The 14,743-nt window shown below is 43.7% G+C and overlaps 1 non-coding gene across 1 annotated transcript; it reads left to right on the top strand.

Moving 5' to 3' along the window:
• The first annotated feature begins 6,159 nt into the window (after positions 1–6,159).
• On the top strand, positions 6,160–6,297 carry LOC119925957. The gene has a single exon (XR_005449878.1). It is a non-coding gene; the product is annotated as a small nucleolar RNA SNORA7 (small nucleolar RNA).
• Positions 6,298–14,743: the final 8,446 nt, after the last annotated feature.

The raw sequence follows: 14,743 nt of genomic DNA, 5'->3' as shown, positions 1-14,743 counted from the left end.
GCCCCCCCATGGGACAGGGACTGTGTTCAACCTTTCCACCCCAGCGCTTCGTACAGTGCCTGACAGTAAGTGCTTAACAAATACCATGATTTTTATTATTATTATTATTAAAGATATGTATATAAGTGTTGTGGAGGGGTCGGGGCAATGGGTATTCATGGGTTTAGGGGATGCTGAAGTAACAGTAGCAGGGAACACGTGTTAGGAAGGTGATAGATTAATCAGGGAGGGCCCTCTGGAAGAGATTATTTGATTTGGACTGTCTCTATATGTTGCCATCTTGTACTTCCCAAGTGCTTAGTACAGTGCTGTGCACACAGTAAGCGCTCAATAAATATGATTGATTGATTGATTGATTTGCATCACCACCTAATGTTTCCCCAATTAACCTTCTCCAGTTCCAGAGAAGCAGTGTGGCTTAGTGGCTTGGGCATCAGAGGTTGTGGGTTCTAATCCCAGCACTACCACCTATCAGCTGTGTGACTTTGGGCAAGTCACTTAACTTCTCTGTGCCTCAGTTATCTCATCTGTAAAATGGGGATTAAAACTATGAGCCACACGTGGGACAACCTGATTACCTCGAATCTCTCCCAGAGCATAGAACAGTGCTTGGCACTTAGTAAGCGTTTAACAAATACCATCATCATCATCATTATTATTATTATCCTGTTCTTATTATGGGTCAGTTATTTGAAATCAAGCTTTTGTGCTAGTTAAATAAATAATTCACCTAATCAAAATAACCTTGTAGTGCTGGCTAGGATTTCATTCTCCATCCTGAGCATCTGTGTTTCCTCTCCTGGGAAAAGAAAGGCAGATAAATATGATCTGAGGACCAAGTTCAAATGCTGATTAAGGCTGAAGTGAAAAGGAGGGGTTTTCTCCTTATCTCACCCTTTCCTTCAGTGGAATTTTCCAACCCCACCAGTTGCCAGATATGTTACTCATTTGGCAGTCGTAGCAGAGAAGTTGCTTTTGGATAATAGTAGCATTGTGAGCTGTCAAGAAAAGTGTATAATTTTTATTTAGCATTCTCACCAGACTTTATATTTGTCATCTTGCCCAGAACAATGTTAGTCCATTACTGCACACAAGACTCTTGGGGGAAAGGTTAGGTAGAAGGGAAACTGAGGGATACAGAGTTAAGATATTTGCTTCAGGGCACACCCAAAAGGTTTAATTGAGAATTCATCATCCTGGATTTCAAATGACTATCTCAGTGACCAAGTCAACCTGCCCTGACTGTCCCGTAAAGGTGTGTTGGTATGGCAACATTCTATTCCTAAGTTGACGCTAGCTGGGTTTTATATAAGTTCTTCTATTGCTCTGGGCAACCGAGATACTTCATGTCCTTAAACATAGTCTCTCCCCAAAGATTGCCACTCCTCAACTGAACAACTGACTGCATGCAGTCACATGAAGAGCAAGAGATTAAAAAATAAAATGCTTCCCCATATTTCAGGGAAGCGGAGGAAAGATGCACGTTGTGGTGTCTAGTTTTTCAGCTGACACATTTATCTGAAAAAGAACGAAAAGCCTAGTGTAAAAATCTCTGAATTAGAAGGTCTTGGTGTTTAAAACAACAAAAGATAACTGATAACTGCCTTCTGTTTTCTTGCTGTGAGCTCGCTGTGGGCAGAGAATCTGTCTACCAACTCTGTTGTATTCTCTCCAGCACTTAGTACAGTGCTCTGGACACAGAAAGCGCTCAATAAATGCAACTGTTTGATAGCTTGATCGATTGCTGAGTCACCTTTCAGTTTCTTCCAAAGGAGCTATCAGGTAAACAGTCAAGGCAGGCTCACTGTCATCAGGAATGATGTCATTTTAAGTCTCCACCAACATAAGCCATCGTGGCAGACAGCAATAGGAAACAGGAAAGTCTGTTAGTAAAAATAGCTTAGGGCAGAAAATGTAGGTGGCTTTCCCAAATCAATGGGATATTTATTATAACTCATCTGTTGCTTCGGAAGAGAAAAGAGAAAATGAACTGAGATGGGAGGGTGAGAGGGAAATTGAAAAAAAAAATGAATTCTCCCTCATAATCATCATTAAAGATTTCTCTGCTCTATGTCCTCCCCCTATATGTGATAGTATCACAAGTAGGAGACAGTGGACATTGCATAGCTGACGTTTTCCAGTGGCCTGCACCAACCTGGATACCCTTAGACAAGAATACATCAATATACCCCCAGCTCTACACCCTGTTGAGGTGGCCCACCAGAAAAAACAAAGCCTACAAGTGTATTTACACTTCGACAAGCTTCAGTGGTTTGTGGTTTTGGGGCAGAGAAATGTGTGATTTGCTCCCTGGAGCGGGTACTGGAGGTCAATTAGCACCTCGCTTTCCTTTGTTGGGAAAGTCTTCTTGGAAGAGGAGAGGATTGGGTCCGCATTAAAAGTAAGTAGGAGTGGGCTTGAAGAACTACTTGATGGGGGGTAGAGAGGAGAGGGAAAACAACGATGGGGCGATAATTGCATTCTCCTCCCTGGAGTACCTTTCTCATTCTCTCTCTTTTGCAAAACAGCCCAGAGCAAGGGATCTTCAACTGAGGTAAAAAAAAGGAAGGCTGGTCATACCAGGAATGAGTATAACAACTAAGTCATTTGCAATTGGATGGGCATAAGTGGTGCCACCTTCAGTGGCCAAACTATTGCATGGTCTAAGCCAGGGGAGACAGCAGAATATTTTAGTTTGAGCAAGGGCAGGAATAAGAAAACTAAAACCCCGCTGCATTTTGGGAAAGCAGAAATGTGGAGGGGAAAGGTAGTAAGGAGCACTAAGGTGGCCATCCATAAACGAATGATTTTTAGTGAGTGTCATTCCGCAGCAGGCCTCGGCAAACTTTTCATGCAAAAGATCTCCCTAAAATGATGTTGAGGACTTTTGAAAGAGTTCCCAGAGACTGGGGCCATGAGATTTCAAGCAATTGTTTAGTGATGGCAGCAGTACTCTTCCTCCTACAGTATGATCACAGCTGCCTTTGGTTTATAGCCCACCACCCCCTCTCCCTCCCTCTCTTCATCTCATCCTCCAGATTTGTTCTCCACCTCACTCTCCCTGCAAATCTCTCCTCTCTTGGGCACAACAGAGAAAAGACTTGATGATCATCTGTCAATAGCAAGAAAATCCTGGACTTTTTTTATATTTATTTGTTGGTGAGGGGAGGAAAGGTGAGTGAGAGAGTAGGAGGAGACGTGAGGGAGGAGCGATTCTTGAGTCCTTGTGTTGTACCTGTTGAAGAAATCGGAAAATCCACTACCCACTACCCCATAGCCACCAGTCTACTCGTCCACCCTGCCCCAAGGGCCCAGGTGAGATGTCTGACCAGTGCCCCACCAGCTGTGAGCCCCACAAACTCAAGCCCAACTCATCACAAGGTGAGCAGGTAGAACAACCTAGCCAGAATCATTGCTGTGAGACTATTCTGGGTCAAATTACTCAAGGCAGAAAGGGCGATGGCTTTGGCACTGGATTCTAAGCCAAGCTGCAGAAAGTGTGAATGGGGTGAGGGGGATTATAATAAAGCCAGCCACTTTTGCCTCTCAACACAAAGAGTAGCCAAGCAAGCTTTGCTGGCTCTTTGGGCTCCACAAGAGCGATCCACAGGGTTTAGAAACCTATCTGGTGGCCTGGCGTTGGCCGGTTCTGCCCTCTGGAAGGAGATGGCAAAGGACTCTGGAAAAAAGTTTTCCACCGATCCTTGCATAAGTGGAACCATTCCACAATGAGATCTTCCTGATTCCAGCCAAGCAATAACAAACCTGCAGGAAAAGTATGTAAGAGCGAAGTGTTGCCTAATTGAAAGAGTCTGGGCCTGAATGTAAAGAAATCCTAGGCTAATGGAAAAAACACAGGACTGCATCCCAGGTGACCTTAAACAAATGATTTAACTTTGCTATGCTCTCAGTACTCTCTGAAGCGCTTAGTACAATGCTTCACACCCAGTAAGAGCTCAATAAATACAACTGAATGAATGAATGAAAATTGGGTAGACATGTTCCCTGCCCCACAATGAGCTTACAGTCTGGATCAATTTGAGAAAATTTGTTTTGTTTTGTTGTCTGTTTCCCCCTTCTAGATGGTGAACCTATTGTTGGGAAGGGATTGTCTCTATCTGTTACTGAATTGCACTTTCTAAGCGCTTAGTACAGTGCGAGCCCACTGTTGGGTAGGGGCTGTCTCTATACGTTGCCAACTTGTACTTCTCAAGTGCTTAGTACAGTGCTCTGCACACAGTAAGTGCTCAATAAATACGATTGAATGAATGAATGAATGCTATGCACACAGTAAGCACTCAATAAATACAATTGAATGAATGAATGAAATAAAGATTTATACATTTGCACCTTTCCACTGAGATAGGAAATTCCTTTCTTGTGTTTTCCTCTCAATGTAAAGAGGAACTTGCTAGATTGTAAGTTTCTTGAGGACAAGGATGTGTCTACGGTTCTCTCCCAAGGGCTTGTTAAAGTGCTCCACATAGTCAGCCCTCAATTAATGATTGAAAAATCAGGGAGTCCATTACTCTGAAGAAGAGCCTAAACAGGCCTCTGCAGCTGCTTCACCCTGTCAATGTAACGTCTATTTGAATTAGGCAGGAGTACACTGATAGGGCAAAGATAAATGAAAATAACAACGCTGACGGTAAATTAAATACAAGAAAATAGGATCCCACATGAAGCTCACACGGGAGAGAGAACAGGTACTTTGTCCCCATTTTACAGATAAGGAAACGGAGGCACTGAGAAGTTAAGTCTGTTGCAAAAGATCACAGAACAGACAAGTGCTGGAGCCAGGACTAGAACCCGGGTCTTCTGATTCCGAGCTCTTTCTGGTGGGCCCAGCTGCCATTGTCTCTAGAAAGCAGTTACTCGGGGTTTTATCAGACACGTAAACACACTCGAATCCAGGCCCATGTACAAATACTCTTAGCCTATGGACTTGAAGGCAAGATGTCCAAAGAGGTGAAGATTAGGCTGTTGGATCAACTCTAAAATTTCTGAATATTTTGATGTTTTCCCCATCAAGGAAAAGCAATACGTAGCACTGACACCACATGGCTGTACATTTACCCTATTTTCTCCTCACAACATCCCTGTGGGGTAGGTATTGTTATAGCCATCTTACCCACTTTACAGCTGAGGAAACTGAGACTTAGAGGGGTGTGTGCTTGAGTTGGGAGTGGAACCCCAGTCTCCTGTCCTCTCCACTTACATCATGCTGTTGCACTTAAAAGCTTTTCAGCTGCGGCAGTTGCTTTTCACGCTTATTTTTCTTGACTTTCTGCTGTCAAAATGCCCATTCTCTACCTTGGACTTCCATCACTCCTTACTGTTCATTGACTCTTGCTTCTTTGGGATTTTTTTTTTATTCCCTTCCAAGAATTCAATTTTCACATTGGCAAATTCATGCTTTACCTTCCCTGCCATTGACTTTTCATCCTCCACTAGCCTACTTGCTAAATCTTTCACCAGGATCTCAAGTTCAGTATCTCTATAGCTCTTCTTTTTTACCCTCATACTTTTTTTAGGGCCTAGATTTCAGACTCAAGACTTCTAACTGTTGTAGTGTTATCATACTGGACTCTTCCCTTTCTTTCCTTTTTCCATATGGGACATTTACTTATTATTTCAAAAAATGCTCCTTTTTATCACTGTCAAATGTCCTCCTAAATTCTCATGTTGATTCTTGCAATTCCCTGATTTCTGGTTGCTCCTCTGCTGTCTTGTTTTACCTTTGCTGTTAAAATGTTCATCTTGGCTCTTCACCCAGATATAAGCAATTTGGGTCTTATCCCCTTCCTTACAAATATGTAGTTCTCGTTCATTTCAACCAATCAGTAAGTCATTGGTATTTACTGAGCACTTACTGTGTGCAGAACACTGCACTATGATCTTTGAAGGAGTTGGTAGACACATTCCCTGCCCACAAGGAGGGAACGCATGGTCCCGGGAACCAAAGGACCTGGGTTCTAATCCTAGCTCTGCCACTGCTTTGCTGTGTGACCTTGGACAAGTCATTTGACTTCTCTGTGCCTGTTTCCTTAACTGCAAAAAGGGAATTCAATATCTGTTCTCTCTCCTACTTAGGCTGCAAGCCCCATTTGGAACAGGGAGTGTATCTGGTCTGGTAAACTTATATTTACCCCAGTGCTTCACCTCTCAGGGTCACACCTGGAGAGTTTCCAGTACTCTACCAGCCTCGACTATGGGAGGGAGAGTCAAGCAGAAGCATATCCATTCCATTCCTAGTTTGGGCAGTGGCTAGCGAGTGGAAGGCAATCTGCTACAAGTCAAAACTCACCTGTGCCGGGCAGCAGCGGCTTGGGAGAGAGTCGAGGGAGGAGATTCAGGTTTACCACACGGAAGGAGACAATGGTAAACTGCTTCCATATTTTTACCAATAAAACTCTCTGGATACACTACCAGAACAATTGCAGGTGGAGGTGGGGCATTCTGGGAGAGATGTGTCCATGGCATGGGTCAGACATGACTCGACAGCATAAGACAACAACAACAACTCCAGTGTTTACAGCAGTGCTAGAATGACTGAATGAATGAGGCCTGCTGAGGTCTTGGGGGGCTACGGGGAGGACGTCGAGGGTCCCGGTGGACCGGTTTAGAGCTGACGGGGGCCAGCTCTCCTAATTCTATTTATGTTATTTTGTTAATATGTTTTGTCTTGTCGTCTGTCTCCCCCTTCTAGACTGTGAGCCCGCTGTTGGGCAGGGACCGTCTCTATATGTTGCCAACTTGTACTTCCCCAGCACTTAGTACAGTGCTCTGCACACAGTAAGCGCTCAATAAATATGATTGAATGAATGAATGAACATCAGCACCTGATGAATACCACAAAAAAGAGCTCTTAGCCTAGAGGTAGCTTACAAGACACCACTGATGAGGATGCCTGTTTACTTGTTTTGATGTCTGTCTTCCCCCTTCTAGACTGTAAGCCTGGTGTGGACAGGGATTGTCTCTCTTTATTGCTGAATTGTAAAAATAATAATACTAATGATGGCATTTGTTAAGCGCTTACTGTGTGCAAAGCACTGCTCTAAGCGCTGGGGAGGATACAAGGTGATCAGGTGGTCCCACGTGGGGCTCACAGCCTTAATCCCCATTTTGCAGATGAGGTAACTGAGGCACAGAGAAGTTAAGTGACTTGCCCAAGGTCACACAGCAGACAGTTGGAGGAACCAGGATTTGAACCCATGACCCCTGACTCCCAAGCCCGTGCTCTTTCCATTGAGCCACGCTGCTTCTCATTGTACCTTCCAAGCACTTAGTACACTTGGGCACACAAAAAAGGTGTCCTTGTTGGGCTGTTGTATTTGATAATAACTGTGGTATTTATTAAGCACTTACTATATGCCAAGCACTGTACTAAGTATTGGGGTAGATACATGATAATAAAATCAGACACAGTCCCGACCCCAAATGGATCTCACAGACTAAGGGGGAGGAAGAACAGATATTGAATCCCCATTTGACAGATGCAGAAAATGAGGCACAGAGAAGTTAAGTGTTAAGTTCAAGGTCCCACAATAGGCAAATGGCAGAGGTAGGATTAGAACCCAGATCTTCCGGCTCCCGGGTCCGTAGTGTTTCTATTAGACCACGCTGCTTCTGTTTATAGAGCTTGCTCTCTCTCTTGCCTCCTCCCCTCTCTTTCCATACAAACCTTTAGTTCAAAGAGGGTTACTTCCTTCTTGATGACAGTGAGTCATGCTGGCCTGTCCCACTTTCCAGCTGGGATGCAGCATTGTCTGAAGTTTTCTTTTACCCCCATTATATTGTAATCTCCAGGGACAATGTCCCCTATTGTACTACAGCAAGCACTTAGAATAGGGACTCAGTAGGTGCCCAGTACAGCGTTCTGTACAAGGTAGAAGCCCGGTACAGTGCTCTTCAGACAGAAATCATGCTATTAATGCTGCCAATGACTATCTCCCATCATTTCACACCTTCATTGCTTTTCTTCCTACCTCATTACATTGAAAGCACTCGTCATTCTGTGAAAATCCTGTACTTACACCTCAGCCTCTACATCTTCTTCCTTCTAGTAGCCCTTGCCCATCTCTCTTCAAGAACCCTTGCCCAGTTGCACTATAATCTTCAGATACTTTGGAGAACATTGGTTTCCAGGTGGACCATGCAAAGAGCTTCCACTTTGACCCTTTGTACAATTCCCCATAAGCTGGTCTCAAGTGAGATCAAGGAGAAAATTGGATAGGCGGCTTTGTGTGATTCTCATTCAACTCCAAAGAGCTCCAGTGCACCTCGAAAGGAGCAGCCCCAAAGGCAGATTTCAATTTCTTGGAAGAGTCACCCCTAATTATTTCGTCCATGCAGAAGGATGAGTCAACTTCCCAAACCCGGACCGAGGGATTTAAAATTCATACCATCAGAAATAACGTTAGAAATGCATCCGGAATTTACCATAGGACCGAACAGTCTGTGAAAAAGATTGACGGTCCGACGATTAAGCTTAGATTTATATTAATGTGAAACTGTTTTTTGGAAAGAGAGACTTGATTTTCCTTCCAACCCGTTGCTTATTCTTGTTCATTCCCCAGTGTCAGCCACCAAAGGGAGCATAGTCAGAATTGTAAATATGTCTTTCTGGCCAACCTCACGCTGTGTAAATATGACATACTTCGGGGATGCTGATTTGAATCCAATTACCTCTTCCTGCCTGCTTTGGGGATTGTATGCCAAACTCTCAGGCTGCTCATTAATATGAGTTTAGTCTTGGGAGATTCAGTGTCAGAACAGCTGAACCCTCATGGTATTGAATATCTCCTCAGCAAAAATAAATTGAATTTAAACCCCTGCTCCTTTCCATAAGGACCCTGAAACTCTACATTTCTGGGGTCGAGCTTGGCTGAAAGAGTGAGGGGCATGGGGAAAGGGGAGAGGGAAGTGGGAAGCCATGATTCCTAAACAATAGCATTGCTTTAGCCTAGAGTACTGATGGACCTGCTCAAGGAGTTGGATACAATGCCTGTACAGAGTCCAGGATTCACAGTCATAGAGAAAGTTAGATGGCAGGACTATTCCATAAACCTTTGGTTTGGCCTGGAGCCTAATACCACAATGCTATCACATTTGAACCATTTCTCAAAAGACACGCAGCCTATTTCATTTTTTTAAAATTTCCTTGTTTATTGTTGTGTTGCTGGACAATGTCTACGAAAGCATTTAGTTCTGCCTTGTCCGTGCAGGTCTAATCTCAGCTCGGCTACTTGAAGGCTGTGTGGCCTTGGGCAAGTCACTTCACTTCTCTGTGCCTCAGTTAACTCATTTGTAAAATGGAGATTAAGACTGTGAGCCCCTCACGGGACACAGACTGTGTCCAACCTCATTAGCTTGTACGTACTCTTTCAGTTAGTACAGTGCCTAGCACGTAGGAAGCGCTTAACAAATACCATTTAAGAAAAAAAAAAGAGTTTCCCTGGGGGATCAGAAGTATATTCTAATGCCATCATCCAGACTCCTTGCTGCTCCCTTCTACATGGCTACATAGACTAATTTGGTCACTATTCCCAGTCTTCCCAACAGAGAAGTGCCAGCCCTGAAGGATGGTTGTGGTATGTCTTGGGGGAAGCCAGCCCTGACCATGAGGGACACAAAAGCGGCAGATCAGTCTTTGCTAGAAGGTCAGTGGAGCTGATTATACGTGCTCTTCCTGGAAATGAATCGTGTTGTTCCCGTCTAAGGCAAGTCTCCATAAGCACCCTGGAGAATAGCGTCTGCCGGAAGAAGGAGAGTGAACAAGAGTCAATCTAATTCCATTAACCTCTCATTTGAGTCCCTAACAGAATCGACTCTTGGATTTCCAGTTTTGTTTTATGTTTTGTCTATCTTATTCACTCTCCAATTAGTTTTATTTAAGGGAAAAGTCCTCCACGGCATCCTTGTACTTTATCACAGCAGATAGTGCTACCGGCCATAACATTAGACCCGACTGAAGAGTTAGTTCTTGATTGCGTTGGTGAATTTGAGTGAGGGTAGAAAAGAAGGATCAGACTCACTTTCTTTTTGACGACGATGGCACCGAGAAGAAGCTGCGCTCACCATTTTACATACCTACTCCCTCTAATCCCCAGTTGATGCTCTTCACAGCTCCCAAGCACTCTTTCTACCAATGCCTCAGTCTCCACTCTCACTCTGACCCTTGGTTTACACAGAACCCTCACCCTGGACATTCCTCCCCCTGTTCTGGGCACCTTACTGAGTGTCCACTGCGTGCAAAACACTGGCTGGTTGAAAGAGTATAATAAAAGTAGTACAAAATTAGAGGGTCCCTGGTTCTCACATTGGTCTTTCTAACTAAACCAATACCAAACCCCCTAGCTTAGAGAAGCAGTGTGGCCTAGTGGACAGAATATGGGCCTGGGAGAAGGACCTGGGTTCTAATCCTAGTTCCACCAATTGTCCGCTGTGTGACCTTGGGCAAGTCACTTTACTTCTCTGTGCCTTGGTTCCCTCACTTGCAAAATGAGGATTAAAACTGCGAGTCCCATATGGGACATGGACTGTGTCCAACCTGATTGTCTGGTATCTACCCCATTGCTTAGTATAATGCCTGGAACACAGTAAGCTCTTAAATACCATGGGATCAAAATAATTTTTTTGGTCTGGAATAATTTGCTGGCTCACAAAACTTTTAATGCCTCTTGCCCTTAATAATGCAGCGAACCTGATGACCACAATAATCCAAAGCCTAAAGAACTTCAGAATGATGGCTGTGAGCCAGGCTAATTTTCATCAAAACCTTTCTTTCCTATATGTTTATTTCAGTTACATCTGTAAGTGCCAATTCCCTAGGGGCAGAGAGGGTGAATGCTTCCACAATTTTCTTAGCTATAAAACCCTTCTCTGACTCCCACTGTATCCTCCAGCTTTCATTACATCACCCCCCTCCCATTCATGTCCACACTCTTTAAATAAGTTGTGTAGTCACTGCCTTTTTTTCCTCGCCTCCAACAGTCTGGTTCCTACCACCTTCATTCCACTGAGACTGAACTCTCCCATGGCACCAATGACCTCCTCCTTGGGATACCTAATGGTCTGTACTTTAATTGTCTTCAACCTCTTGGCTGCCTTTGGCATTACAGACAACTTCCTTCTCCAGGGAACACATTCTAACCTTAGTTGAAGCTGGCAGAGCTTTTGTCTCTGGCTATTTCTAACTCTGGATGCCCCTCCAGGCCTTGTTTTGGGCCTCCTTTCTCTTCTCACTTTATACCCACTTCTCTTGAGGAGCTCATCTACTCCCATGGCTTCAATACCACTTCTATAAGGGGTGACTCCCTAGTCTATTCTACTAGCCCTGACGTCTCTCTTTGACTACTGTCTTGTATTTCCTCTTTCTTCCCTGACATCTCTACGTGGGTTTCCTATTAGCTACTCAAACACAGTGCGTTTTAAACTGAATTCCCCATCTTCTCCTACAAATTCTCTCCTTCACCCAACTTTCCTATCACAGCTGACAGCACCCCAATCCTTCCTGCCTCCCAAGCCTGAAAACTTGGCATCATCTTTGACTACAGCTGCTCTTTCCAGTCTCCTATTCAGTCTGTCACCAAATCCTGTCGTTCTTCCTCCATGACATTTCCTGGATCCTCCCCTTCCTCTCCATCCAAATGTCCACCATGCTGTTCCAGGCACATGCGATAGCCTGACTTGGTTACTTTACCAGCCTCCCGACTTGTCTCCCTGACTTCAGTTTCTCCCCTTCCATTCTGTACTTCTTGCTGCCTAGCTCATTTTTCTACAATCTTCCCAGTCATCAATCACCTCCAGTGGTTGCCTATTCCTCTATGCATAAAGCAGAATCTCCTCTCTATTTCCTTCTCTCTTGCTAGAAAATTCCAGCTTTGCTGGGTTTTCTGGTGAAATCACTGCTGGTTACTTTTCTATGTTTCCTGTTGTGCTTTTGACCATTTTCAGGCAGAAAAGAACTCAAATTACTGTGAGTACTACAACAATAGGAAAGATGCCCACAATGCCACCATTCATAGAAAAGGTTTTAAGAACCAGAATTTAATTGCTAACTCCAATGCCTTTCCATTAAGAGCATTCTTCTAGAGCAATTTTCTTAAAGCTGAGAAAATCAACCAAATGTTTCTTTCTATAATCTTCCCTGGCTTCCCCTGGAAATCCAGACAACTCCTGTTTGTGGGGTGCGATCAAATGCCTGTCTCACTCATCTTCATATTGGTTAGGTTTTGATTAGAAAAACCACGCCCTCAACTTGGCCTTGCCATTTTTTCACACAAAGAGCATGGGATTGAGAGTCAGGAGACCTGGGTTCTAGTCCCAATTCTTTCCCTGACCTGCTGCATGGGCCTCTCTGGTCCTCAGTTTCCTCATCAGTTAAATGGGGATAATGAAGCAATGTTGCCTAATGGATAGGTCACAGGCCTATGAGTCAGAAGGACCTGAGTTCTATTTCCAGTTCCACCACTTGCCTGCTGTGGCATCTTGGGCAAGTCAATTAACTTGGGCTGTGTCCACCCTGATCAGTTTGTATCTACCCCAGTGCTTAGTGCCTGAAATATAGTAAGTGCTTAAAAAAAATAGCTTAAAAAATTAGGGAAAGAATAATTCCTGCTTTTCCTTAGCATTGAGGGATGTGATGAGGATGAAGTGGAATAAGTAATGTGAAAGCACTTTGGAAAAATAAAAGTGCCATCCAAATTTGAGAGGTTATTATTTCACTGGAGCTTCTGAAAGCCATTTTTGGAAACTCATAGGGAGGGAGATACAAAGCTACATATGACACAAATGCCTGTCTGTGTTTGTTCCTAGTAATGAGAGACTATGGATCCGCTGCTGTTGTGTCTGTCCTCAAGGATGAATTTTTCACTTTCATTGGGGAAGAAGAGTCTTTCTTTGAATCCAATTAAAGCAGTACACTTTCAGCCACATCAAATGATTTCTGGTGGGATTATTCAAACTCTAGGCCTCTTTCTCTACTGGCCAGTGTTTGAACAATTGGGAAATAGAGCTACACCTATTTTCACTTTTTGTTATTTTTTGAATGGACCGTTGGCCATATTTGAGAGGTAGAAATACAGTGACTCATGTAGCATGCTAATCATCACAGGTTATGAAAGCTACAGTCTCGAGTGCAACATTCAGGATATTACAGATTTGGTTTCCTAATACTCCTAGAAACTCCATAGCAGTTTTTAGCACCCACCATGGCACGGTAATGAGCAGTATCAACCTAATGGGACAAATTTGTATGGATCCACTTCTCGGGGGTCTTCCTTTCCCCATAGACTGTAAGCTCCTTATGGGCAGGGATCATATCTACTAACTCGGTCGTATTGTTTTCCCTAGTGCTTAGTAAAGTGTTCTGCACACAGTAAGCGCTCCATTAATTACCACTGGTCGATTGATTCTTAATGGAAACCTTGTGCTATTTCAGCACACAAGGAAAGATCACTCCTACACCCTTACTCCCTTCCTTTCACACTCCCACCCCAACTTTTTTTTGTATCCAATTCAGATTGGTAAAACTGAAAACTGTGCAAGCTTCCTCTCCCTTCAAAGAGAAGCAGTGTGGCCTAGTGGAAAGAGCAGGGGCCTTAGAATCAGAGGCCCTGAGTTCTAATCCCCCTTTACCAATTGCTTCCTGTGGGACCTTGGATAAGTCACTTAACTTCTTTGTGCCTCTCTTTTCCTGTTGTCCCTCCTACTTAGACTGCGAGCCCCATGTGGGACAGGGACTGTGTACAACCTAGTTAACTTGTTTCTATCCCAGCGCTTACAACAGTGTTTGCCACTTACTAAGCACTCAGCAAATACCATAAAAAATGAATAAAACAGTAATTTTTTAAAAATCAACCAGAACACTGTTCTCCCCATCCTCACAGCCTTTATAGAAAGCCACCCCCTCCAGGAGGTACTTCCCAATTAATTCCCATCACCCCAGTGGTGTGATTCCAGTAGCCACCCTTAGCATTTATGGACAATGGCATCCTCTGTGCTTATGAATATACTATTCCACCTGCTCCACTTAGTTTTTCATATATTCATTTTTTCCATATTCTTTCCTCAGCTATTGCATCTCTACTTTTCCTTCTCTCCTACTGAAAGCAACCTGTATCCCCCCACCTCCAAAACTAGATCTTTTAACTCCCCAAGGACAGGGACTATGTCTTTTCTTCTTCCACAAGATTTCCTGCCTTGTGAATGAGAGGAAGTGCGTGCACTGAATGATATTTTAGGATGTTTCTTGTATGAAGTATGCAATGATTCAAGTCTGTCTCTCAGCCCTGAACTCTGACCCCCAAGGAGTATGGAATTCCACTCCCCGAAACATAACACCCGTCTGATTTGGATTTTTTTTTGTGTATTTATCTGTTTTGTGTTTTAATGTCTCATCATTCCGGTTGTGTCGGGCTCCAGTCTCTTCTCCCTACTGAAATTAGTGAATCCACCTAGAGGATAGGGACCGTATCCAATTCCCAATTATGTATTCCCTCCCAGCACTTAGTACAGCGCTGTGCACACAGTAAGCACTTAATAAATACCATCACAACTACAGACACTCACTCTCATGGAAAATGTCTCCCCACTGCTATTTTCCTCTTTGAACCAAAGAACAACTCTGTACTACGTTTGGGATCTAGAAGAGCTTGGCAATGTTGGATAATAATGAAGACTACATTATACTATGCTTTTCTCCTCCCTCAACTTCCATTAAATTCTTAGTTTTTTAAGG

This window comes from Tachyglossus aculeatus, chromosome 3, assembly GCF_015852505.1.
Source record: "Tachyglossus aculeatus isolate mTacAcu1 chromosome 3, mTacAcu1.pri, whole genome shotgun sequence".
Taxonomy (NCBI): domain Eukaryota; kingdom Metazoa; phylum Chordata; class Mammalia; order Monotremata; family Tachyglossidae; genus Tachyglossus; species Tachyglossus aculeatus.
This window is presented reverse-complemented; position numbering and strand designations above follow the sequence as displayed.